The sequence below is a fragment of the Notamacropus eugenii genome, chromosome 3 (assembly GCF_028372415.1).
Source record: "Notamacropus eugenii isolate mMacEug1 chromosome 3, mMacEug1.pri_v2, whole genome shotgun sequence".
Taxonomy (NCBI): domain Eukaryota; kingdom Metazoa; phylum Chordata; class Mammalia; order Diprotodontia; family Macropodidae; genus Notamacropus; species Notamacropus eugenii.
In genome coordinates this window covers 406,354,862-406,381,344 of record NC_092874.1, presented here as the reverse complement: position 1 = coordinate 406,381,344, position 26,483 = coordinate 406,354,862, and the positions used below count along the sequence as shown (strand labels likewise).

The 26,483-nt window shown below is 37.6% G+C and overlaps 1 long non-coding RNA gene and 2 pseudogenes across 1 annotated transcript in view; all 3 read left to right on the top strand.

Moving 5' to 3' along the window:
• LOC140497301 (uncharacterized) overlaps positions 1-26,483 on the top strand; it is a 139,967-nt gene that overhangs the window by 56,722 nt on the left and 56,762 nt on the right. The window lies entirely within an intron of this gene.
• On the top strand, positions 2,353-3,389 carry LOC140531717 (large ribosomal subunit protein eL34-like; annotated as a pseudogene).
• Positions 10,535-12,004, top strand: LOC140531716 (protein MEMO1-like; annotated as a pseudogene).

Genomic DNA, 26,483 nt, shown 5'->3' with positions numbered 1-26,483 from the left:
AGTTGTTAACTTTTTCCAGCTGTTTATCATTATAATTCTATTGTATAAATAGTTGTGCCTCTGCTCACTTCCCTCATCCACTTACCACTTCTCACTTCCCATCTGTTCATGCAAGTCTCAGTTTTTCTTTTCCCAAAATTGTCTATTTTGTCATTTGTTATGACATTCTTATTCCCCACCTTCCATTACATTCTTATGCTACAATTTGTTCAGTCACTTCCAAAGGATGGTGCACTACCTTAGTTTCTACTGTGAGAGAGAGAGAGAGAGAGAGAGAGAGAGAGAGAGACAGAGAGACAGAGAGACAGAGAGAGACAGAGACAGAGACAGAGACAGAGACAGAGAGGCACAGAGAGAGCGACAGAGAGACAGAGAAAGACAGAGAGAGACAGAGAGAAACAGAGAGAGGAAGTGAAACTATAAAATATTTTGGTCTAAGTGGGTCTTTTTCATCTTTCTTTAAAATCTCCTTGGGTTATATGATTGGTAGCAATAATATTGTTAGATTACAGGTTAGTTACTTTTGGGGAGTGGCTCCATATTTCTTTCAAGAACTTCTGCCCCCATATATGTGTATGTACTCATTTATCTATTTATGTATGTATTTATTTATTATTTCTATGCCAACAAAATTAGATAGGTCATAACTTGGCAGCTAGATGCTGCAATAAATAGAGTGCTAGATCTGGAGTCAGTCTCTCAGACTGGGAAAGTCACGACAGGCTGTCTAACTCAGTTTCCTCAAGTGTAAAATAGGGAGAATAACAGCACCTACATTTCAGGGTTGTTGCAAGCATCAAACGAGATAATATCTGTAAAGTGCTTAACATAGTACCTGGCATGGAAAGGGATTTAATGCATTTTTCTTCCAAGTTAAATGGACAAATGAATAGACAAAAAGGTTGATGTCTAAAGTTTCTCCTAGATTCAATTAAGATAGAAATTAGTTGTCCAACTAGAAACAGCATTTTGTAGCATTAAAAACGACCTCAGAGAGTTGAGATGATGGAGTGAAAGCAAGGACTCACCTGGGATCATCCAGAAATTCCCTCAGATTCACTAAGAAGTGAATCTGAATGAATTTTAGTGTGGTAGAATCCACTGGGAGACAGAGTGTGACAGATATCCAAACCAGGACAACCTGAAAGACCAACAGGAAGGATCTGTTACACTGGGCTGAGGGAATGCAGAGGGCATGGCACACACCAGTCAGACTGAGATAAAATGGAGTGGGAAGGGCCCCTGGGCAGGGTGAATTGTTAGTAGAAGTTCAGCTTCCCAAACCACTCTGCTCAGGACAGGAGTCTAGCAGAACTGGGTGAGAAAGAAGTGCAGGGCACATGGCAGCTGCAGGAACTATTCCGGGGGCTATCAGCTCACAGACTAAACATTTGAAAGTCACCTACTTGAACTTCCAGGAGCCAAGATGGCACAGTAAACTGTAAGTGCTCTTATCCTCCTCATTAACCTTGAAAAATGCAGAGAAAATTGCTCTAGGAAAAATTCTGGAATAGTGGAACTAGAAGAAGTGGTAAACAGTCTTCTAGCTTTGGAGGGAGGGGTATCTCTTGCTGTGACTGGAGGGGACTAATGCAGGACCTGAAGCATCTCAGCAAGCTCCACCTGAGCAGACCAATAGGAGATCCTGAGCCACCACATGGGTGGAGCTGGTAAGGACTAACACCAGGACCCCAGTCATGCTGAAACACAGCTATGAGAATTGGGCAGACACCAGCACAATCAAGATTGGCCCAAGGGGAGGAGGAAACCTCCAGCAGTCAGACCACCCCTACCCCACACCTCATTCCATGAGCTTAAGTCTAAGGCTGGGAAAACTGAGACATCACCTGGCCTTGGCCTTGGCACACTGGCCATCGAACCACCAGATAAGCTTCAGCATTGTATAGCTTCTAGTTGAAAGAACCAGAGGCTACAGAACAGAAAAGCAGTAAGCAGGACCCTAGCTCCCTGCACAAGAAATGTGGGGCAGAGCCCCTTATGCCCCAGAAGCAGAGATTCACTTTAAAAACCAGGAAAAAAGGCAATCACTATGAGCAAGGGGCAAATTAGACAACCAAAGAACATAGAATCTTATTACAGAGAAAGGGAAGAACAGAATGTGAATTCAGAAAAGGACAGCATTGACATTGCACCCACATCTGAAATCCTGAAAGGGCATATGAACTGGTCTCAAGTGAAGAGAGCATTCTTGGAAGACCTTAAGAAGGATTTTAAAAGTCAAATTGAAAAGGTAGAAGAAAACTTGACCAATGATTTTCTAAAAATACAATGAGGTCCTTAAAAAATAAATTAGCCACCCTCTTCTGTTGACAGGACTAACAGAAATTAAAAATGTTTTAGTGTCTGACATATTGCTGCAGACTGTCATACAATCCAGCTTCCAACTAAACTCTACTGTCACGAACCACAGGTAATGGAAGCGTTTACCTTTATACCAAGAAAGTTGGAAAAGCACCAGAATCAGCCTGTGGTATGTGCCCAGGAAGACTTTGACACATTCATGCAGTGAGACTGAAAATTCTTATGAGGCTATCAAAGACAAAAAAGCACATCAGCAGGGTCTACAGTGACTCCATGTGTGTTAATTGTGTCTGTGACAGGATCAATATGCTTTCCTGAAGGAGGAACAGAAAATCATTGTGAAGGTGTTGGAGGCACAAGCACAGAGTCAAAAAAGTAAATACAAAGGATTTTTTTAATAATAAAGAAAATTAAAATGCAATAAATAGACAAATAATTTAAAAAGCCAAATGGTTAAGGAGATATAAAACATAACTGGAGAACACATTTTTTATAAAGGAGGCACAAAAGCTAACAGAAGAAAGCAATTTGTTTAAAATTAGAATTAGGCACATAGAAACTAGTGACTCTATGAGCCATAATCAGACAAAATCTTAAAAAACTGAAAAAATAGAATAAAATGCAATCTATCTTACTGGCAAAGCAACTGACCTGGAAAATACATCCAGGAGAGAAAAATCTAAGAATTATTGGTCTATTGGAAAGTCATGATGAAAAAAGTGCCTAGACAGTACCTTCCAAGAAATCATTCAGAAAAATTACCCTGAAGTGCTAGATCCAGAAGGCTAAATAGTCATCAAAGGAATCCACCAATCACCTCCTCAAGAGATCCCAAATTGACAACACCAAGTATTTTATTGCCCAATTCCAGAATTATGAGGTTAAGGAGAAAATACTGCAAGCAGCTAGAAAGAAGCAATTCAGATATCAAAAAGTTACAGTCAGAACCACACAGGGCATTCTAGCTTCTACATTACAAAATTAGAAGGATTGTAATATGATATCCTATAAGACAAAGGAACTTGGACTACAACCAAGGATCTACGACCCAGCAAAATTGAGCATAATTGTTCAGGCAAGGAGATTAACATTCAATGAAATAAGGAATTTCTAGACATTCCTGATGAAAAAGCTTGAGCTCAATAGAAAATTTGATCTTCAAATACAAGACTCAAGAGAGGTGTAAAAAGTAAACAGGGACAAAAAGAAAAGCAAACCTTGTTATTCAATATGGGTAAACTGTTTGCATCTCTATAAGGGAAGATGATACTCGCAAATCTTGAGTACTGTGTATTTACTAGAACATTTAAGAGGTATATGCATAAGTAGAGGTATAAATTAACTGATGTGATGATAAAAAACCTAATTAAGGAGTATAAAGAGAGGAGGAAAGGAGTCAGCAGAAAAAGGGTAAATTCCATCACACAAAGAGGCACCACAGTATTGTCTGAGTTTTATTTTCATCAGATTAGTTTCAAGGATGGAAAAATATTCTCAGTTAAGAATAGAAATCAAGGAGGGAGGCTGAGCCAAGGTAGCAGAGCAACAGCATGGACTCTCTAGAGCACTCTGGCCAAGCCCAACCAAATACCCATAAAAGTGACTCCAAAAAGTTCTGGAGCTGCAGAACCCACAGAACAATGGAGTGACACAAATCTCCAGCCCAAGATAGCCTGGAAGGTCACCAGGAAGTGTATATTGCACCATGCTGGGAGCAGAGCCCAGAGTGGACCACATGTGGACAGAAGGGACCTGAGCAAACTTTGTGGGGGACTGAATCTCTCATACTCGTGGTGGTTTCCAGACATCATAACCCCAAAATGCTAAGGACAAATTGGAAGGAATTGGAAAAAGCTTGTGGGATCAGTGTGGGAAAGTGCAGTGGTTTGGCCCCAGTCCCAGGGCAGCAGAGGGGGAGGTGGCAGAGGAAACCACCACAATCACAGCAATAGCAGGGGCAACACAGCCACTGTTTCTGGAGCTCTAGGTCTACAGATTGTGGGGGAATCCAGTGGCTGACAGTAAACCTCCCCCACCCACAATGGAAGCAGAGAACTACCTTGACAAATAGCTAAAAGTCAAATAAATGACTGTGGAAATGAGCAAAAACTGGAAAAAGAATCAAATTATAGAATCTTACTTTGATGACAAGGAAGACCAAAACATGCAAATAGAAGAGAACAAAGACAAAACTCCTCCATCCAAAGCCTCCAGGAAAAATATGAATTTGTCTCAGGTCATGGAAGAATTCAAAAAGGATTGTGAAAATCAAGTAAGAGAAGAAGAGCAAAAATTGGGAAGAGAAATGAGAGTGGTGCAAGAAAATCATGAAAGACAAGTCAACTACTTGCTAAAGAAAACCCAAAAACTGCTGAAGAAAATAACACTTTAAAAATTAGACTAATCCAAATGAAAAAAGAGAAAATAACACTAAAAAATAGACTAACCCAAATGAAAAAAGAGATCCAAAAAGCCAATGAGGAGAATAATGCCCTAAAGAGCAGAGTTGGCCAAATGGAAAAGTAGGTCCAAAAGCTCACTGAAGAAAATAATTCCTTCAGGACTAGAATGGTGCAGATGAAAGCTAATGACTTTATGAAAAATCAAGAAATTATAAAACAAAACCAAAGGATTGAAAAAATGCAGACATTATAAAATATCTTATTGTAAAAACAACTGACCTGGAAAATAGATCCAGCAGAGACAATTTAGAAATTATGGGACTACTTGAAAGCCATTATCTAAAAAAGAGCCCAGACATCATCTTTCATTAATTTATCAGGTAAATCTGCCCTAGAACCAGAGGGTACAATAAATAATGAAAGAATCCACCAATTGCCTCCTGAAAGAGACCCCAAAAGTAAAACTCCTAGAAATATTGTAGGCAAATTCCAGAGTTCCAAGTTCAAGGAGAAAATATTGCAAGTTGCCAGAAAACAAAACAACAACAACAACAACAACAACATGAGGATTGTGGAAATACGATCAGGATAACAAAAGATTTAGCACCTTCTACACTAAGTGATTGCAGGGCTTGGAATATGACATTGCAGAGGTCAAAAGAGATAGGATTAAGACCAAGAATCACGTATCCAGCAAAACTTAGTATAATACTTCAGGGGAAAAGTGATAATTCAATGAAATAGAGGACTTTCAAGCATTCTAGATGAAAAGAAAGAATAGAAAGTTCGACTTTAAAGCACAAGAACCAAGAGAAGAATGAAGAGGCAAACAGGAAAGAGAAATCAAAAGGGACTTAGTTGAATGGTTTACATTCCTACTTGGAAAGATCATATTTCTAACCCCTGAGACTTTTCTCAGTATTTGGGTAGTTGGAAGAATTGTGTGTGTGTGTGTGTGTGTGTGTGTGTGTGTGTATAAAATATATGTGTGTGTGTGTGTATAAAATATATGTGTGTGTGTGTATAAAATATATGTGTGTGTATATGCATATATATATGTATATATATGCATATATATATACATATATGTACATAGAGGGCACAAAGTGAGTTGAAAAGGAAGGAATGAAATCTAAAAAAAAATAAAATTAATGGGTGAAAGAGGAAAGGAATATATTGGGAAGAGAAAGGGAGAAATAGAATGGGACACATCTCTCATAAAAGAAGTAAGAAAATTCTTTTTCAATGGAGGGAAAAAGGAGGGAGGTGATAGGGAAAAAGTGAACCTTACTCTCATCACATTTGGCTTAAGGAGAGAATAACATGTACACACAATACTGTATGAAAATCTGTCTTATAGTATAGGGAAGTAGGGGAGAAGGGGATGAGTGGGGTGTGAAAGTATAATAGATGGGAGGGCAAATGGGAAGAGAGAATAATTAAAAGTAGACACTTTTGGGGAGGGTCAAGGTCTAAAGAGAGACGAGATTAAATGGGGGGCAGGACAGGATGAAGGGAAATACAATTAGTCTTTCACAACATGAATTTTATGTTAGTTTTTTGCAAGACTACACGTGTATAACCTATAATGCTTTGCTTGCTTTCTCAGTGCTTTTGGGTGGAGAGGGAGGAAGGGAGAGAAGTTGAAACTCTAAGTTTTAAAAAAGGAGTGTTAAAAATTGTTATTAGATGCAACTTGGAAATATGGTATTCAGGAAATTGGGTATAGAAATCTATCTTGTTGCACACGAAAATAGAGGAGATGAGGATAAGGGAAGGGAGAGGTGTGATAAAAAGGAGGGCAGATTGAGGGTAAAGGTAATGGGAATGCAAGATTTCTAGGGATGGGTGGAGGGGAGAGATGGGGTGAAAATTTGGAACACAAAATCTTGTGGAAATGAATGTTGAAAATTGAATTAAATAAACTAAAAAGAATAGAAATCTAATTTACAGTACAGAAAGTAGGAGGGGAAAAGAGAAACAAAAAGAGGGAATGGTAAGAAGGGATGGGAGAAGTAGTAAGGGAAAGTAAAAGAAAAGGGATAAAAGTGTTGATAGAATGGAGTGAAGACTGAGTGAGGTGGTGGTCAAAAGTCAACTCCTTTGATGATGAGAAGGGATAAGGGAGAAATAAAAACATAAAAAGGGGTAGAATATGATGGAGGGAAGACACTGATAATAATTGTATCTGTGAATGTGAATGGAATGAACTCTCCCATAAAATGGAGACAGGTAGCCAAATGGATTAAAAACCACAATCCTACAATATGCTGTCTACAATAAACACATTTGAAACAGAGGAATACACACAGGGTAAAGGTAAAAGGCTGCAGGAGCATATATTATGCTTCATCTGAAGCAAAAAAAAAAAAAAAACAAAACAGGCATAGCAATCATAATCTCAGGCAAAATAAAAGGATAAATCAAATCAAAAGATATAAAAAAGGGAACTATATTGTGTTAAAAGGCACCATGAAGTAATATCATTACTAAAAATATATGCACAAAGTGGTATAGAATCCAGATTCTGAGAGGAGAAGTAAAGGGAGTTACAGGAAGAAGTACACAGCAAAAAGATACTAGTGAGGGACCTCAGACTCCCCCTTTATGAACTTGATAAAATTTATCTTAAAGTAAACCAGAAAGTAGATAAGGACTGAAAAGAATTTTGGAAAAGGTAGATATGATAGACCTTTGGAGAAAACTGAATAGTGATAGAAAAGAATATACCTTTTTCTCAGTGGCACAAGGTACATGCTCAAATATTGACAATGTGCTAAAGTATAAAAACCTCTCAATCCGGTGCAGAAAGGCAGAAATAATCAATTCATCCTTTTCAGGTCGTGATGCAATAAAAAAATATACATAATCAAGGACTAAGGAAAAATACAGCAAAATTTAATTGTAAATTCAATAATCTATTGCTAAAGAATGAGTGAGTCAAGTAAATCATAAAAATAATCAATTACTTCATTCAAGAGAATGACAATAATGAAACAACCTACTCAAACTTATGTGATGCCTTACAAAGGCAGTTCTTAGGAGAAGTTTTATATCTCTGAATGGTTACATGAATGAAGTAGAGAAAGAGGAGATCAATGAATTGAACATGCAGCTGAAAAAGGTAGAAAAAGAAGAGATGGAAAATCCCCAAGTAAATACCAAATTAGAAATACTGAAAAAAAGAATGATTAATATATTTGAAATGAAGAAATCTATTGAACTAATAAATCTAGCTAACAGTTGGTTTCATAAAAAAAAATAGAATTGACAAACCTTTGGTAAATCAGATTTTAAAAAGGAAGAAGAAAACCAATTTACCAGTATCAAAAATGAAAAGGGTGAACTCACCACCATTAAAGAGGAAAGTAAAACAATAATTACAAATTATTTTGACCAACTGTATGTACATAAATTTGACAATCTTAGAGAAATGGATGAATATTTACAAATACATAAATTGTCCAGATTAAGAGAAGAGGAAGTAAAATACTTAAATGATGCCATCCCAGAAAAAGAAATTGAACAAACCATCAATGAACTCCCTAGGAAAAACTTTCCAAGTCTGGATGGATTTACAAACAAATTCTATCAAACATTCAAAGAACAGTTAAATACATACTATATTTGGAGAATATTTGGAGAAACTGGCAAAAAAGAGACCTATAAAATTATTTTTATGTTACATATAAGATGCTGATACCTAAATCAGGAAGAGCCAAAACAGAGAAAGAAAATTATAGATCAATTCCCCTAATGAATATAAATGCGAAACTTTTAAATATTAGCAACAAGATTACCGCAACTTCTCATGAGAATAATACACTTTGGCCAGGTAGGATGTATATCAGGAATGCAGGACTGGTTTAGTATTAGGAAAACTATCAGCAAATTATATCAATAAGAAAATTAACAGAAACCATGTGATTATCTCAATAGATGCAGAAAAAGCTTCTGACAAAATACAGCACCATTCCTATTGAAAACACTGGGGAGCATAGGAATAAATGGAGCCTTCCTTAACATGATAAGTAGCATCTACATAAAACCATCAATAAGCATTACATGCAATAGGGATAAACTAGATGCATTTCCAATAAGATTAGGGATGAAACAAGGATGTCCATTATCACCACTTATTCAATATGGCACTATCAATGTTAGCTTTAGCGATAAGAGAAGAAAAAGAAATTGAATGAATTATAATAGACAAAGAAGGAACTAAGTTACCACTCTTTGCAGACGATATCATGATATACTTAGAGAATCCTAGAGAATCAAGTAAAAAACCACATGAAATAATAAACAACTTTGGCAAAGTTCCAGTTTGCAAAATAAACTCACAAAAGTCATATGCATTTCTCTATATTACTAAGAAAGCCCACCAGCAATATATAGAAAAAGAAATCCCATTTAAGTTATTGTAGACACTACAAAATATTTGGGAGTCTAACTGCCAAAGTAAACCCAGGGAATATATGAACAAAATTATGAACATTTTTCACACAAGTAAAGTTAGATCTAAATAATTTGAAAAACATTGGTTGCTTGTGGATAGTCTGATCTAATATAATAAAAATGACAAGTCTTCCTAAATTAGTGTACTTATTTAGTGCCAAACCAATCAAACTACCAAAAAACTCTTTTATAGAGCTAGAAAAAAAATATCAAAATTCATCTGAAAGAACAAAAGGTCCAGAATATCAATGGAATTAATGAAAAGAAATGCCAGGGAAGGTGTCCTAGCTATATCAGATCTTATATAGTATTATAAAGCAGCAATCATTAAAACCACTTCATAATGGCTAAGAAATAGAGGGGGAGGTCAGTAGAATAGATTGGGTACATATGACACATTCATCAGTGACTGTAGCATTCTGCTGCATGATAATTTCAAACACTCCAGCTTCTGGGAGAGGAACTCCTTCTTTGACAAAAAGTGCTGGGAAGAATGGATAATAGTATGGTGGAAACTGGGTATAGATCAATGTCTAACTCTGTACATTAGAATAAAGCCCAAATGGCTACATGATCTAGGTTTAAAGGTTGATACTATAAACAATTTAAGCAAGCAAGGAATAGTTTATTTGTCAGATTTGTGGAGAATGGAGAAATTTGTGGCCAAACAAGATAGAGAACATCATGAAGTACAAAATGGATGTTTTTGATTACATTAAGTTGAAAAGTTTTTGAATAAACAGAGCTAATGCAACCTAGATTCAGAAGGAAGCAGAAAACTGGGAACGAATTTTTATAACTAGTGTCTGTAAAAAAGGCCTCATTTCTAAACTACATAGAAAACTGAGTCAAGTTTATAAGAATACCAGTCATTCGCCAACTGGTAAATGATCAAAGGATTTGAACAGTTTTCAGAGGAACAAATTAAAGATATCTATAATCATATGAAAAATGCTCTAAATTATTATTGATTAGAGAGGTGTAAATCAAAACAATGCTGAGGTACTACATCACACCTATCATATTGGATGACATGACAAAACTGGAAACTCATTAATGTTGAAGATGATATGGAAGAAATTTTATATATAGAAAATTTATATATAGAAAACTAATTCATTGTTGGGGGAGCTATGAAGTGATCCAACCATTCTGAAGAACAATTTGGAAATGTAACCAAAGTGCTATAAAAATGTTCATACCCGGCTGCCGCCTCCTCCTCTTCCTCATCCTCCTGGGTCCAGCCAATCCCCTCCCCATGGCCCTCTCCTCCTGGTCTGGGCCCATGGTGCCTCGTCCCCTCCCCGAGCCATTCCTGCAGCCTCTGCCATCACCTCCTCCTCATTCATCCTTGTGCACCATAGGCGGTACAGGTTCCAAGATGTCCAACCAAGTGGTCTGCTGGGAAGCCAGTCACGCCGGGAGCTAGTACACAGCCTCAGGTCCTCAACTGAATGCACAATTAGAAGGTTGGCTTTCACAAGTACAGTCCACAAAAAGACCTGCTAGAGCCATTATTGCCCCCTATGCAGGATATACTTACCGTGGGTCTCATGCTGCTCATGCTTACAAACAAGTGGATCTATCTGTTACCTGGAGAATATTCATCCTTGGGCCTTCCCATCACGTGCCCCTATCTCAATGTGCACTTTCCAGTGTGGATATATATAGAACACCTCTGTATGACCTGAATATTGATCAAAAAATTTATGGAGAGCTTTGGAAGACAGGAATGTTTGAGCCCATGTCTCTGCAGACAGATGAAGATGAACACAGTATTGAAATGCATTTACCTTATACTGTTGAAGCCATGGAAAGCCATAAGGATGAGTTTACCATTGTTCCTGTATTGGTTGGAGCTCTGAGTGAGTCAAAAGAACAGGAATTCGGAAAACTCTTCAGTAAATATCTAGCGGATCCTAGTAATCTTTTTGTGGTTTCTTCTGATTTCTGCCATTGGGGTCAAAGGTTCCATTACAGTTACTATGATGAATCCCAGGGAGAGATTTATAGATCCATTGAACATCTTGATAAAATGGGCATGAGTATTATAGAACAGCTAGACCCCATATCTTTTAGCAATTACTTGAAGAAATACCATAACATAATATGTGGGAGACATCCCATTGGGGTGTTACTAAATGCTGTCACAGAGCTCCAGAAGAATGGAATGAATATGAGCTTTTCATTTTTGAATTATGCCCAGTCAAGCCAGTGTAGAAACTGGCAAGACAGTTCAGTGAGTTATGCAGCTGGAGCACTTGCAGTCCACTGAAGCTCTGAATACTCAGGGATACCACCTGCACATACTCATTCTCTAAATGAGGTCCCAGCCTACCCCTTACAAAGATACAGTTCCTGGTCTTTGGGGATACTGAAACCTCAAAATTAATAGAACTTTCTTCTCTTCTTTTTCAGTAGGTGTAGTTCTTCCTTAATTTCAACTGATTATAAAATACTTTCTTGTTTAGGACAATGGAAGGAAGGAAGGCTGGCATCAAAATATTTTATGATTTAAAAGTGATGATGGATGTAAAGTCATGGTGGCAGATGGTCCTTCAAATACAACCTATAAAGCATTTATCATATTCTAAATTTGCACTCTTTGCAGACCTGTGCACATATATTCAGCTTTCAGAATAGTTTTGCAAATTATAAACAAACAAAAAAGGGTGGAAGCTTTTTAATAATGAAAATTGCATTTATAAATGATCTGTATTAGAATATAATAAATCTCCAGTATAGTAAACTACTACCCATGTTGTACAACAGATACCTTCTATTTTAGTTGCTAATAAAGGGCTATACAACTCAAAAAAAAATGTTCATACCCTTTGACTCAGCAATACCACTTCTACAGTTGTATCCCAAAGAGATCATAAAAGTGGGAAAATGACCCACATGTACAAAAATATGTATAGCACTTTTCTTTGTATTGACCATGAATGGAAAATTGAGAGGATGCTCATTAATTGAGGAATAGTTGAGTAAGTTGTGATAAAGAAATGTAGTGGATTGCTATTGTGCTATAAGAAGTAATGAACAGGTGAACATCAGAAATACCTGGATAGACTTACATGAACTGATGCTGAGGGAAATTAGCAGAAGAACATTATACAGTAACTGTCACAGTGTATGAAGACTGTTTTTGATGGACTTAGTCCTTCACAGCAAGGCAAAGACCTAAAATATTTCCAAATGATTCATGATGGAAAATATCATCTACATGCAGAGAAGGAAAAATGGAGTCAGAATGAAGGATGAAGCAGACTACATTTTCTTTTGATATGTTTGGGTTTGTTTCGTTTTACTCATGTTTTCTCACATTTGTTTTAATTCTTCTATGCAACATGACTAATGTGAAAATATGTTTAATAAGAATGTATGTGCAGAGTGGAGCCAAGACGGTGGAGTAGAAGGATGAACCTACTTCAGCTCTCCCCTCATAGCCCATAGAATACCTGTAAAAATGACTCTAAATAAGTTATAAAATAGTACAAACCACAAAACGATAGTGAAAGAGGCTTCCAGCCCAAGACGGCATGGAAGGCTGACAAGAAAGTTCTAACACACCAGGCTCAGAGTGGAGCTCAGCCTAGCCTTGGCCTCATGGCACTCCATGAACAGTATTGGAGCAGGCGTCAGGGTGCAGAATCACAGGTAACTGCTGCATTTCCCTCATTTCTCAACCTGCAAACGCCAAAGATAGCTTCAAAAGTCAGTAACAAAGCTCTTTCACCTGGGTAACAGGGGAGCATGGGTCAGTCCCAAGCCCCAGCCCTAGGATGGTGGCAGTCATTACCACAGCATCCACTTTTGGAGCCCTCTTCCTGAAGACTCTGGAGGAATCAAGCAGCTGATCTGGATCTCAGCCCTCAGTGGAGGTCCTGGGGTGAGGAGGAGCTCTGGTTTGGCGAAGTTGGTGGTGATGGTGGAGAGGGAACCCTACTCATAGATCCTAGCCAGAAAAGAGTGCATGTGGTTGCTCACAGGCCAAGAGAGGAGTAAGCTCCTCTCCCTTGATTGTTCCACCTTGGAGGAACTCAGAACTTACAAATCCCTAGTGTATACCCTCCACTTGGCAAAGGACTCAAAAATCAAGTAGTTGGCTGGGAAAATGCCCAAAAAAGGGAAAAAATAAACCTATAGAAGGTTACTTTCTTGGTGAAAAGGTATTTTTTTCCATCCTTTCAGAAGAGGAAGAACAAAGCATACCCTCAGAAGAAGATGTCAAATCAAAGCATCTATATACAAAACCTCCAAATGGTCTCAGACTTTGGAAGAGCTCAAAAAGAATTTTGAAAATCAAGTAAGAGAAAATCAAGTGGAGAAAAAATTGGGAAAAGAAATGAAAGCAATGCAAGAAAATCATGAAAAGTAAGTCAACAGCTTGCCACAGGAGACCCCAAAAAAAAATTCCAAACAAAATAACACCTTTAAAAGTAAACTAACCAAAATGACAAAAGAGGTACAAAAAACTAAAGAGAGAAAAATGCTTTAAAAAGCAGAATTGAACAAATGTAGAAGAACTTTCAAAAGCTCACTGAAGAAAATAGTTCTTTTAAAATTAGAATGGAGCAGATAAAAGTTGATGACTTCATGAGAAATCAAGAAATTAATAGAAATGGAAAGAATTCATCAATCACCAGCTGAAAGAGATCCCCAAAGGAAAACTCCTAGGAATATTGTAGCCAAATTTCAGAGTTCCCTGGCAAACAGAATATGTTACAAGTAGCTAGAAAGAAATAATTCAAGTATTGTTGAAAAGCAATGAGGGTAACACAGAATTTAGCAGCTTTTACATTAAAGGATGGAAGGGCTTTGAATACGATATTGCAGAGGTAAAAGGAGATAGGATTAAAACCAAAAATCACCTACCCAGCAAAATTGAGTATGATATTTCAGGAGAAAAAAATGGAATTTCAATGAAGTAGAGGACTTCTAAGCATTCTTGTTGAAAAGACCAGAGCTGAATAGAAAATTTGACTTTCAAATACAAGAATGAAGAGAAACATGAAAAGGTAAACAGGAAAGAGAAACCTTAAGGAACTCATTAAACTCAACTGTTTACATTCATACATGGAAAGATGTTATTTGAAACTCATGAGAAATGGAAAGTAAGCTATACAGGCAATGGAGTATAGAAATCTGTTTTGCCATACAGGAAAAAATAGGGGAAGGGTGTTGGGAGAAAGGTTTGTAATAAAAGGAGGACAAATTGGAGGAAGAGGGGTACATGAGGTTTATGCTGTACCAGGGTGGGAGTGGAGAGAGATGGGGAGAAAATTTTGAATTCAAATTCTTGTGGAAGGGAATGTTAAGAACTGAAAATAAATAAATTATAATAAAAATTTTTTAAAAATTATAAAGAATATATGTGTAGAGCCCATGTAATATTGCATGCTCTCTTGGGGAGGGAGAGGAAAAGGAGTGGGAGAAAATTTAAAACTTATGGAAATGATTGTTCAAAATTGAAAACAAATAAAAATTTTAAGATGATAATTTTGAAGGATCTTACTATAATGCAAATGCACTGTAGCAAAGTTTGAGTTCCATTTGTATAGAGAACTTCCAGTACCAATGTAGGCAGATGAAGTACGAAAAATCTGAATGACTGGATTTTCCAGTCCTGTCCATTCCTAAGATCATAGATTTAGAACTTGAAGGGACAATAAAAGCCATTTAGGCCAACCCCCTCATGTTACAGATGAGGAAACAAGCTAAAAGATGTCAGTAGAGACTAAAAGGCAGAGCTGAGATGCTAAAATAAGCCTCCTGTCTACAGTCAACATTCTTTTCATTCTTTACATCTCTCAATTTATGTATTGGAGATTCAATTGGCAATAAGTAACACAATGAATAGAATGCTGTGGTTGGAGTCAGGAGAATCTGAATTCATATCTGGCCTCAGATACTTGGTAGGTGTTTGACCCTGGGCAAGTTCATTAACCCTGTTTACCTCAGTTTCCTCACTTATAAAATGAGTTAGAGAAAGAAATAGCAAACTACTCTAGTATTTTTGCCAAGACAACCCTAAATGAAGTCATACAGAGCTAGACATGACTGAAATGAGTTAACAACAATATCTATAAAGAAGAGAGTTCAATTTCTCATTGACCCAATGTGTTGTTGTAGTACCAATGTGATATTCACAGCTGTCACAGTGGCTATGAATATTCCAGCACAGTCCTAAACTACAAAATAAGATTCTCTACATGGAAGACAAAACCAAAATATATATTCAGATACCAGAAAACCAAATCCATCATAGCAACAAAGAAATCCATCATAGTAACAAGAAATCTATTCACATTATCAGGTCTTCCCACAAAAGGCTCTGCTAAGAAAAATGCCCTTCTCAGAGTCACAGCCTGCTTTTTCGGTCCTTCCCAGCTCTGAGTAGTCTGACTTACTTCCTGCTCCACCCATTCAGCAAGCTCCTCTCATCACAGGCTTCCTGTGACTTAGGCTTCCATGTGACTTAAGCAGGTTACATAGGCCTATTAATAGATGGGAAAGATCTTCCCATTACAATAAAAATACATTATTTTCATTAAAAATACACTAACAATACAGTTGACAGTGTGGTGGTATCCTGGAGAGATCAATGAATCCAGATATATAGGTTTTCCAACTGCTGAAAACTATCCATGTGACCGTAAGCAGGTCATAGTCCTTTCAGAGGGCTTCAATTTCCTTATGGAAGGAATGGGATGAGATAATTATTCAAGTTCATTCTAATTTTGGTCATCTACAATTATATAAATAGACATAGGGCTGGCTCCATCAGGAGTTTATATAATCTCCTTGAGAGCAGGGCTCTTTGATTTTCTTTTTTGAATCCCTAGTGGTTGACACATGATAAATGCTTGTTAAGTCATGTTCATGCAACAACCCAAGAAATACTAAGGGAGTATAGTGTAAGATTGTATGAACCTCTTCAATAGATACTTACAAACTAGTTGGGAGAAAAGCAGCAGAGGAGAAGGGAAATAAAAATTTGTTAAACTCCTACAGTGTCAGGCACTGTGCTAAGCACTTTACAAATATTACCTCATTTGATCCTCACAATAATACAAAATAGTATTGTGTAAGATTGTATGGATCTCTTCTATAGGCTCTATATAAAACTATAATTATTAAACTAAAATTATTTTTAATTGGGAAGGCAACAGAGAGGGAGAAACAAGCACTTATCAAATCCCTACTCTGTGCTGTGTACTCTGTTAAATATTTTTAATATTATTAAATATTACTATCTCATTTGATGCTTACAACAATTCTGCCAAGTAGGTGCTATTATTTATTATCCTCAATTTACAGTTGAGGAAACTGAGGAAGATAAAGTGTAAGTGACTTGCCCACACATCTGGTAAGTATTTGAGGCTCAGATTTGAATCTAGGTCAGGGTAGGGATTTGAAATGGTCTTTTCAGAGAAGGTGTCATTTGAAGAAAAGCTAGATGTGTTTATATGATGTGTTACAAAGCAGAAAGAGGTCTGAATTCTGAAGAAAAAGACCTATGTTCAAATCCCAGCTTTGTCACTTGGACAGCTTACTTAACTTCTCGGGGCCTCAGTTCCTTATCTGTAAAATGAGAGGGTTGGATTAAAAGCCCCCTGAGGCCCTTCTCACTCTATATCTCTGACCATTTAGAGGTGGCTCTGTGTGAATTGGAGTAATCACTGTCATTTTCTGGTATTGGAGTCATGAAGTTGTAACCTCAGTGTATCCAATACCTATTGCAAATTTATCTTGGTAAAATTTAATTACTTTCATTCTGATGTTATCTAAAGTGCTTTAGACAGGGCATTTCAGAGACACAAAGTCACTGTGGGCTGAAATGAATTGGGGAGAAGGCTTCTTAGAGGAGGCATTTCTTGATCCAGCGTTGGTTATGTCTGGATGTCAAAAGAGAAAAGGAAAATGAAATTTTTTTTTGGGAAGTGAGGTAGATGGAGGAGGATTGAAAAAAAAGGAATGTAGGGAGTTTGTCTCTGCTTTGAATCTCTTAGTGGAATGCTAATTGGATGGCTCTACTAACACTGAAAGATATTCCTATGACATGAAGATCAGACTTCCATGTGAACTGCTCTGCCTGCCTTAGGACTCTTCTGCAACTGAAACGGAAAGCTTAGATAAATGTTTGTCATGGCATTCCATCAAATTTCTGTTCTATTCAAAACCAATTCAAAACCAATATTCAAAACCAATAGACAATAGGGATATGTGCCACTTAATACTCATAATATACCTCAAGGGTTGCTGGTATTTTCTGGAGATGTAGAATGGGTTGAATAGTTAGCAAAGTACTGGAATATGTTTAGGTTTTGGGTGTACTGAAAACTACTTTAGTATCACCTGTCACTGGGACCTCCAAGTGGACTGAACACACGGTAACTAGGAAAGATGGTAGCTTTGGCAGAAGAGAAAAATGAGGCTTTTGTGAGCAGTAGATGGAGTTCCAGGGTTCCAATGAGAATTCATTGAGCCTAAAACAGTAGGACTGGAATTTCCTGCAGATGTTCCCCTAAAGTGAACCAGAGATAGGAATTAGGGAGGTGAAGGAATAACTATTAACACAGTGTGTTTGCATAAAGAACAGTCCTTAGTATGAGTAAAGAAAGACTGGGTGAATGGTAATCACTCTGCACCGCAGTTTGAGCTTACCCCAAGCTGGTTGATATTCCCTCTGGATAGTTTTAAGCTTTAAGGGGAGAAACAGAGCTCAATGTAGCTGTCAGTTCTCTTTTTCAGTCACAATTTATTATTTCTTAGGTTTATTTATTTATTTTTAGTTTTCAATATTCATTTCCACATAATTTTGAGTTCCAAATTTTCTCCCCATCTCTCCCCTCTCCCTTTCCCATAATGCCTTGTATTCTGATTACGCCTTCCCTCAATATGCCCTCCTTTCTATCACACCCCTCCATTCCCTTATTCCCTTCTTCTTTCCTTTCTTGTAGGGCAAAGTACGTTTCTACACCCCATTACCTGTATTTCTTATTTCTCAGTTGTACGCAAAAACAATTCTCAATATTCATTCCTAAAAGCTTTGAGTTCCAACTTCTCTCCCTTCCTCCCTCTCCACCCATCCCCACTGAGAAGGCAGGCAATTAAATATAGGCTGTATAAGTGTAGTTTTCTGAATGACTTCCGTAATAGTCATGTTGCATAAGAATAACTATTTTTTCCTTCATTCAATCCTGTCCCTCATTTATTCAATTCTCATTTTTGACTTTGTCCCTCTCCAAAAGTGTTCACTTCTGGTTATTCCCTTCTCCCATTTACTCTCCCTTCTATCATCCCCCTCACCTCACTTGTCCCCTTCTCCCCTACTCTTCTGTAGTGCAAGATATACTTTCGTATTAAACTGAGGGAACATGTCATTCCCTCAAGCCAAATGTGAAGAGGGTAAGCTTCCCTTTCTCCCTCTCACATCCTCCTTTTTCTCCTCCACTGAAGAAGCTTTTTCTTGCCTCCCTGATGCATGATAATTTACCCCATTCCATTTCTCCCTTTCTCCTCCCAATATATTCCTCTCTCATCCCTTCATTTTATTTTATTATTTTAGGTATCATCCCTTCTAATTCAACTCAATACGTGTTCTGTGTGTGTGTGTGTGTGTATAGTCCCTCCAAGTACTGAAAAAAAGTCTCAAGAGTTACAAATATTCTCTTTCCATGTAGGAATATAAACAGTTCAACTTTAGAAAGTCCTTTATGTTTTCTCTTTCCTGTTTACCATTTCATGCTTCTCTTGATTTTTGTGTTTGAAAGTCAACTTTTCTATTCAGTTCTAGTCTTTTCATCATGAATGCTTGAAAGTCCTCTATGTCATTGAATGACTATTTTTTACCCTGAAGTATTATACTCAGTTTTGCTGGGCAGGTGATTCTTGGTTTTAATCCCAGTTCCTTTGACTTCTGGAATATCCTATTCCAAGCCCTTCAATCCCTTAATGTAGAAGCTGTGAGATCCTGTGTTAACCTACTTGTATTTCCACAATACTCAAACTGTTTCTTTCTGGCTGCTTGCAATATTTTCTCCTTAACATGGGAACACTGAAATTTAGCTATAATATTCTTAAGAGTTTCTCTTTTTGGATCTCTTTCAGGAGGTGGTAGGTGAATTCATTCAATATTTATTTTGCCCTCTCTTTCTAGAATATCAGGGCAATTTTCCTTGATAATTGCATGAAAGGTGCTGTCTAGGCTCTTTTTTTAATCATGGATTTCAAGTAGTTCACTAATTTTTAAATTGTCTCTCCTGAATTTTTTTTCCAGGTCAGTTTTTTTCCAATTATATATTTCACATTATCTTTTTTTTTTTTTATTCTTTTGGTTTCATTTTGTAATTTCTTGATTTCTCATAAACTCATTAGCTTCCATCTGTTCCATTCTAATTTTTTTTTTCAGTGAGCCTCTGAACCTCTTTTTCCATTTGTCTAATTCTGCTTTTTAAAGCATTCTTCTCCTCATTGACTTTTTGGACTTCTTTTGCCAATTGAGTTAGTCTATTTTTAAAGGTGTTAGTTTCTTCAGTATTTTTTTGGGTCATCTTTAGCAAGCTGTTGACTCACTTTTCATGATTTTCTTGCATTGCTCTCATTTCTCTTCCCAATGTTTCCTCTACCTCCCTTACTTGATTTTCAAAATCTTTTTTGAGCTCTAACGTGGCACGAGGCCATTGCATGTTTATTTTGGAGGTTTTGGATGAAGAAACCTTGACTTCCTCTGATGTTATGCTTTCTTCTTCCTCATCCAAAAGGATGGAAGAAAATACCTGTTCATCAAGAAAGTAACCTTCTATAGTCTTATTTTTTCTCCATTTTTCAGGCATTTTCCAATCCAGTTATTTGACTTTTGAGATCTTTGTCAAGAGGAGAGTTTACTCTGGGGACCTGTAAGTTCTCAGTTCCTCCAAACTGGCGCAATCAGGGGACATATGTTTACTCATCTCCTGACCTGTGCAATGGTCTAGGAACAACCAAAAACTTTTGTGCCCCTAATCTGCAATTGAATTTCCTCACCACAGCAGCCTCCAGCTCTACTCCCAGTGCTCCTGCTCACCCCTGGGTGAAACTCAAGACTGAGAATCAGATCAGTGGCTCAATTGCCCCAGGGGCTTTAGGCTGAGGTTTCCCCGGGCTTCCAGTTAAGGTTGAGAATAGATCAGCTCTTTAATTCCCCTGGGGCTCTAGGTGGAGGACTGGGAAAATGGCAGCTGCCTGGAGCCCTCCCACTGACTTTTGAAGCTGTCTGTGGCATTAGTGGGTTGAGAAATCTGGGAACTGCTGCTGATCACGCCCTGAATACTCTCTGGGTCCTGTCCCTGATGCTCTGTGCTGATCTACCTTCCACACTGGTCTGTACTGGTCACAATGGTCTGGTCTGCACTCCTCACATTGATGTCAGTTAACAATGATTTAAGCACTTACTGGGTGGCAGGCATGGAGCTAAATGCTGGGGATACAAAGAAAGAAAAAAAAAATGCTTTCTGTCCTCAAGGAGCTGCTATTTCACATTTTTTTGCATCTGACTTTTCTGATGCAACATTTCTGCCAGATAATGAGGCCAACTTTGAAAGGTAAAATGATGCTTACAATGAATATGAGAGGGTCAGATTCTATGATGGGGTTACTTAATAAAAATACCTATCATTTTTATAGTACTTTAAAGTTTGCAAAGTACCATGCAGGTGTCACCTCGTTTGATCCTCATGACAACCCTAGTATATAAATGCTATTATTATCCTCACTTAACAGACGAGGAAGCTGAGTGTCACCTAGCCAGTCTGTAAAGTCAGATTTGAAGGCAAAATTTTCTTTATTCTTAGTTCAGGCTCTGACAAGAATCATCTACCTTGGAATTTCTGTGGAGGCTTCCTTGAGCTGTGCAGAAGAGTCAAGTTAACCTTCTAAAAAGTCTGATTTAGTAGCTTACCTTTGGCCCTGCTGGTAGATGTACAAGTTTGCTAATTTCAGAATTACAAAGTGCTGGAGAAGGAAGGGTTCTTAGAAGACATCTAGTTCAATCCCTTTATTTTAAAGAAAAGGAGATTGAGTCTCAGAGAGGTAAAGTGACTTGCCTAATGTCACACAACTAGTACATGCTAGAGATGGGATTAACACTATCTTAGGATTCCAGATTCAGTGCTATATCTTCCTTCTTTGTCAAAGAAATACGACGATTTCAAAATGAATTCTACTGATAAACTCTTCTTGCCCACTTTTCTAAACCTAAATATCAATCAATATATCAAAAAGTACCAATTAAGTGTCCAACATGGTTCAAGCACTCTGAGAAGGCTGATAATACAAAGACAAAAATGAAAGTCCCTGCCTTCAATGAACTTTCATCCTATTAGGAGCTTACCTGTGATCTACATTCTATGTAGTCAGGCAACAAACATTTATTAAGCACTTCTAGGTACTGTGCTAAGCACTGAAGATATAAATACAAGTAGAAAGAATAAAAACCCTTTTTCTCAATGATCTTACATTCTAAGGGGGTAAGCTTTAAAAAAGCTGAAAAACAAGGACAGCTAGGGAAGGGGAGATTGAGATGAAGAACTAAATCCAGAAAATGAAGGGTGACTTGGGAAGGGGCCCGTCATCAAAATGGAAGAACTCAGCAATCAATAAACATTTATTAAGCATTTACTATGTGCCAGACTTTGTGTTAAGCCCTGGAGATATAAAAGATGGCAAAAGACAGTCCTCGCCCTCAAGGAGCTCACAATTTAATGGAGGAGACAGCATGCAAACATATATACATACATACATGCATATATAGAGAGAGACATACATTATATATATGTATGTATATATGTAAAGCAAGCTATATACAGGATAAATAAATATCACGGAGAAGGCACTAGATATAAGAGGAGTTCAGTAAGACTTTCCTTAGAAAATGAGATTTTAGTTGTAATTTAAGGGAAACAGTGGGAGAGGAACTGAGAGAAACAGTGAAGAGGCAACTGAGATATGCAGACATTGTCCTGAGAATCCTTCACTTAGGGTTTCATCATTTAGGGTTTTTTTGTTTTTGTTTTTGCTTTTTACTTTTTACTCATTTTTTTTACTACCTATCTAAAAAACATAATGTGATCTTTTGAGAAGATCCCCATGATGGGAGTTAGGGGACTTAACTTTTGCCCTGAACTTTACAACTAGGTAATGTCCTGTGTCATCTCAAGCAAGTTATTAACCTCACTGAGTTAAACATACCTCATTTTCCCATTTGTTATATGGGCACAATATTACCAACACATCCTGTGCCTACTTCACATATTTGTTGTATTAATGGTAGCATAATCTATATAAAAGTATTTTTGAAACGTTAACACCCAATTACAAATGCAGAACCCCCTTTGAAGTTCCCCCATCCAGCTGCAACAGTCAGTTAGGTTATACAGTAGTGAGTGTACTGGGCTTGGAGTGAAGAAGATCTGAATTCAAATCTTGCCTCAGTTGTATGAACCTGAGTAAGTCATTTAACCTTTCTCAGCCTCACTTTCTTGTCTATAAAAAGGGAATTAGAAAAGTACCTAGCTTGTTGTGAGGATCAAATGAAATAACATGTGTACAGAGCTTTGCAAACCTTAAAGTGCTACATAAATGTTCTCATCATCATTGCCCTATCTGGATCTTGGTTAGAGTTCTCCACCAGCCTCTACATACAAAAAGTCGTTTTCTCTTCCTTTCTCCAGAAGTTCAATATCTGGCTCACAGTCTTTCCTTTCTCAACTCTTACCATCATGCTTCAGGATTTCAACATGTATGTTGACAATCCCTCAGACATTCTCAACTCTAATGAACCTATTCCATCATTCTTCAGCCACATGTTAGGCATTATTCAAATCTAGCCTCAGATACTTCCTTAGCTGTGTGACTCTGGGTGAGTCATTTAACCCTGTTTGCTTCAGTTTCCTCATCTGTAAAATAAGTTGGAGAAGGATATGATGAATGACTCCAGAATTATTGCTAAGAAAACCTCAAATGGTATCACAAAGGGTCAGATATTACTGAAAAATAGCAAAAGCAAGAAACAAGTAGGGGAAGGGACACTAAAACTCATGTCTTTGGTAAATGCAAGGAGTCATGGGCAGAACTGAGTTAAGATCTGGATGCCACTACTTAGAAGCCTTGATTTTGGAGTTGGAGGAATCAAATTCTAATTCCACAACTGAAAAGTATAAACTTTGTTCTGGGACTCAGTTTTTTTATTTGAAAAATGAAGAGATTGGATCAGATGGAATTCAAGAAGCATATAGTAAGAGCCTGTTAGCTATGAGGTTCTGTATTAGCCAAGATACAAAAACAAAAATGACAGTTCAGACACTGCCCTTGAGAAGTTTATATTTCATTGGGACATGCAAAGTGCATATAGATAATTCGATGGTATAGGAAAAAATTAAGATGGGGGTTTAGAAGTGAGTTTTGATGTAAGCTGATCTCATGTCCTTGGTTCTGCTACTGAAACCTTATTCTCAGTAATGTGGAGATGTTAGCCTTATGTTGGGCCTTACAAAGGGGCCATGGAGGTAGAGCCAAGATGTAGAATAAAGGCAGGGATTCGCCTGAGTTCTCCCCTAAACATCTCCACATACCTTTAAAAATGTAAATCTAAATGAACTCTAGAGTAGCAGAACCCATGAAAAGAGGGAGTGAAACAAATATCCAACCCACTATAATTTGCAAAGTCAGTAGGAAATGTGCATTGCATCTGGATGAAAGTGGAGCACAGTCCAGTGCAGGTCCAACCAGCACAGCTCCTTTCAAAGCAAACCAGGAGAAGGTTTTGGGAGTGACTAAATCAGCAGTGGCAATTGAAGCAGCACAGGTTGCCTCTGGAAATCTCAGCCGACAGATGGTAAGGGGATCAAACATTTAGTCAGAGATAACAGGTATCTCTTTGCCAGCACTGGGGGTTGAATCTGTTGTTTTGTCCATATTTGGATCTTGGTGTCAGTCCTGAGGTGAACAGGAAAATTAGCAGAGCGGAAGTTGTGGGCCCACTGGGGAGCAGACCCTTCTCACTTCCAGGACAGAAAAGAGTTCTTGTGATCACTCACAGACAAGAGCACAGGCCAGGAGAGGGTTAAATCCTTAGATCATACCATCTTGGAAGAAGTGAATACTTATAGGTCCCTAGAAGCATCTCTGAAAACAGATACACAAAACCCCCTGAAACTTGTGAAGGTGGAACTTCCACACTGCAAGCAGAGCACTATTTTAACAAACAGTTAAAAGTCAAACAGAAGATTGGGGAAATGAGAACACAAGGGAGGAGCGGAACCCTCTGTCTATACAAAGTTATTATTGTGAAAAGGAATATGAAAACATACACTCAGAAGAAGGTGGTAAAGTCAAAGATCTTAAATCTAAAGCCTCTAAACAATATGAATTGGTCTCAGGTCATGGAAGAGATCAAAAAGGATTTTGAAAATCAAGTAAGAGAAGTGGAGAAAAATGGAAAGAGAAATGAGAATTGAGAAAAGAGTCAATTGCTTAGTGGAGATTAAAAAAAATTACGTAGAAAAAAACACCTTAAAAATAGATTAGGAGAAATGGCAAAAGAGGTCCGAAAAACCAATGAGGAGAAGAATGTTTTAAAAAGGAGAATCAGTCAAGTGGACAAAGAGATCCACAAGCGCACTGAAGAAAATGATTCCTTTAAAATTGGAAAGAACCAAATAGAAGCTAATGACTTTAAGAGAAATCAAGAAATTATAAAAGTAAAAGAATGGAAAATAGATGACAATGTGAAATATCAATCTGGAAAAGCAACTGATGTGGAAAATAGATCCCAGAGAAATCATTTAAAAATCATTGGACTATTGAATATGAAAGCAATGATCAAAAATAAAAAAACAGAGCCTAGATATCATCATTCAAGGAGAAGAGGATAAGAGAAGAAGGATATACAATAGAAGGGAGGGCAGATTGGGGGAAGGGTAGACAGAAGCAAACACTTTTGAGGAGGGACAGGGTGAAAAGAAAGAAGAGAGTTAATTTTAGAGCTGGACAGCATAAAGAAAAATACATGTCTTTCATAATATGACATACTTGTGACATACATTGTGACTTTCACAACTATGACGATTTCCGACATTCATTCAAAAAAACACTGAGGATTTCTGATTCTGGGAGCCAAGATGGTGGAGTGATCAGTAATTGTTATCTCCCTCCCCTTGTTGACCTTCATGAAATCAGAGAATATCTTCCCAGGAAAAACCCTGGAACAATGTGTAAACAGTGTGTAAACTAGCCCATGAGGCTAGAAATATCACTAAGGATCCTCTTGCTGTGGGTGAAGGCAACCAGTGCAGGATCAGAGTTGTCCCAGACAGCCCCAACTCAACAAACTGGGAGAAGATCCTGAACCTCAGCAGGGTTAAGCTAGTAATTGCCAACACCAGAACACCAGGCATGCCTCAGCACCCCAGTGGAATTGGGAAGACAAGAGAGCAGAGAGCTGACCTTGCCTATGCTCTAGCTCAGCAGAGAAGACTTGGGTGTCCAGACCATCCCTGCCCCACACTTAATGAATTAGCTCCAGGATAACAGTGGGGAAAATCCAAAAAGACTTCACATGGCCTCTGCTTTCAAACATCAGCCAGCTCATCATCAGGTAGACTGCAGCATTTTAGTTTCTACCTGAAAGAACCAGAGCCCACAACACACAAAGCCTCTAGTTTTAGGCACAAGAATTGTGGTACAGAGCTCATTGTGCCATAGACACAAAGATTTACTTTAAAAGACAGAAAAAGGATTATTATCATGAGTAAGAAGCAAAACAGAAAAGAAAAGATCATAGAGTCTTTCTATGGGGACAAGGACCAAAACACAAATACCAAAGAAGTCAGCATTGAGACTGTACTCCTATCTGAAACTTCAGAAGGGAATGTGAACTGGTCTGAAGCACAAAGAGCCTTCTTGGAAGAGCTTAGTAAGGATTTTAAAACCCAAATTAGAGAAATAGAAGAAAAACTGACCAATGATTTTTAAAATATGACAAAAGAATTCACTGAAGAGAACAGCTCCTTAAAAAGGAAAATTGGACAAATGGAAAAGGAGGCACAAAACCTAACTGGTGAAAATAACTCCTTAAAAAGAAGAATTGGACACTTGAAAAAGGAGATGCAAAAGTTAATTCAAGAAAACAATTCGATAAACGGAATCAGGTAAGTAGAAGTTAGTGAATCTATGAGATATCAAGAATCAGTCAAACAGAATCTAAGGAATGAAAAGATAGAAGAAAATGTAAAATAACTAGTTGGAAAACCAACTGGC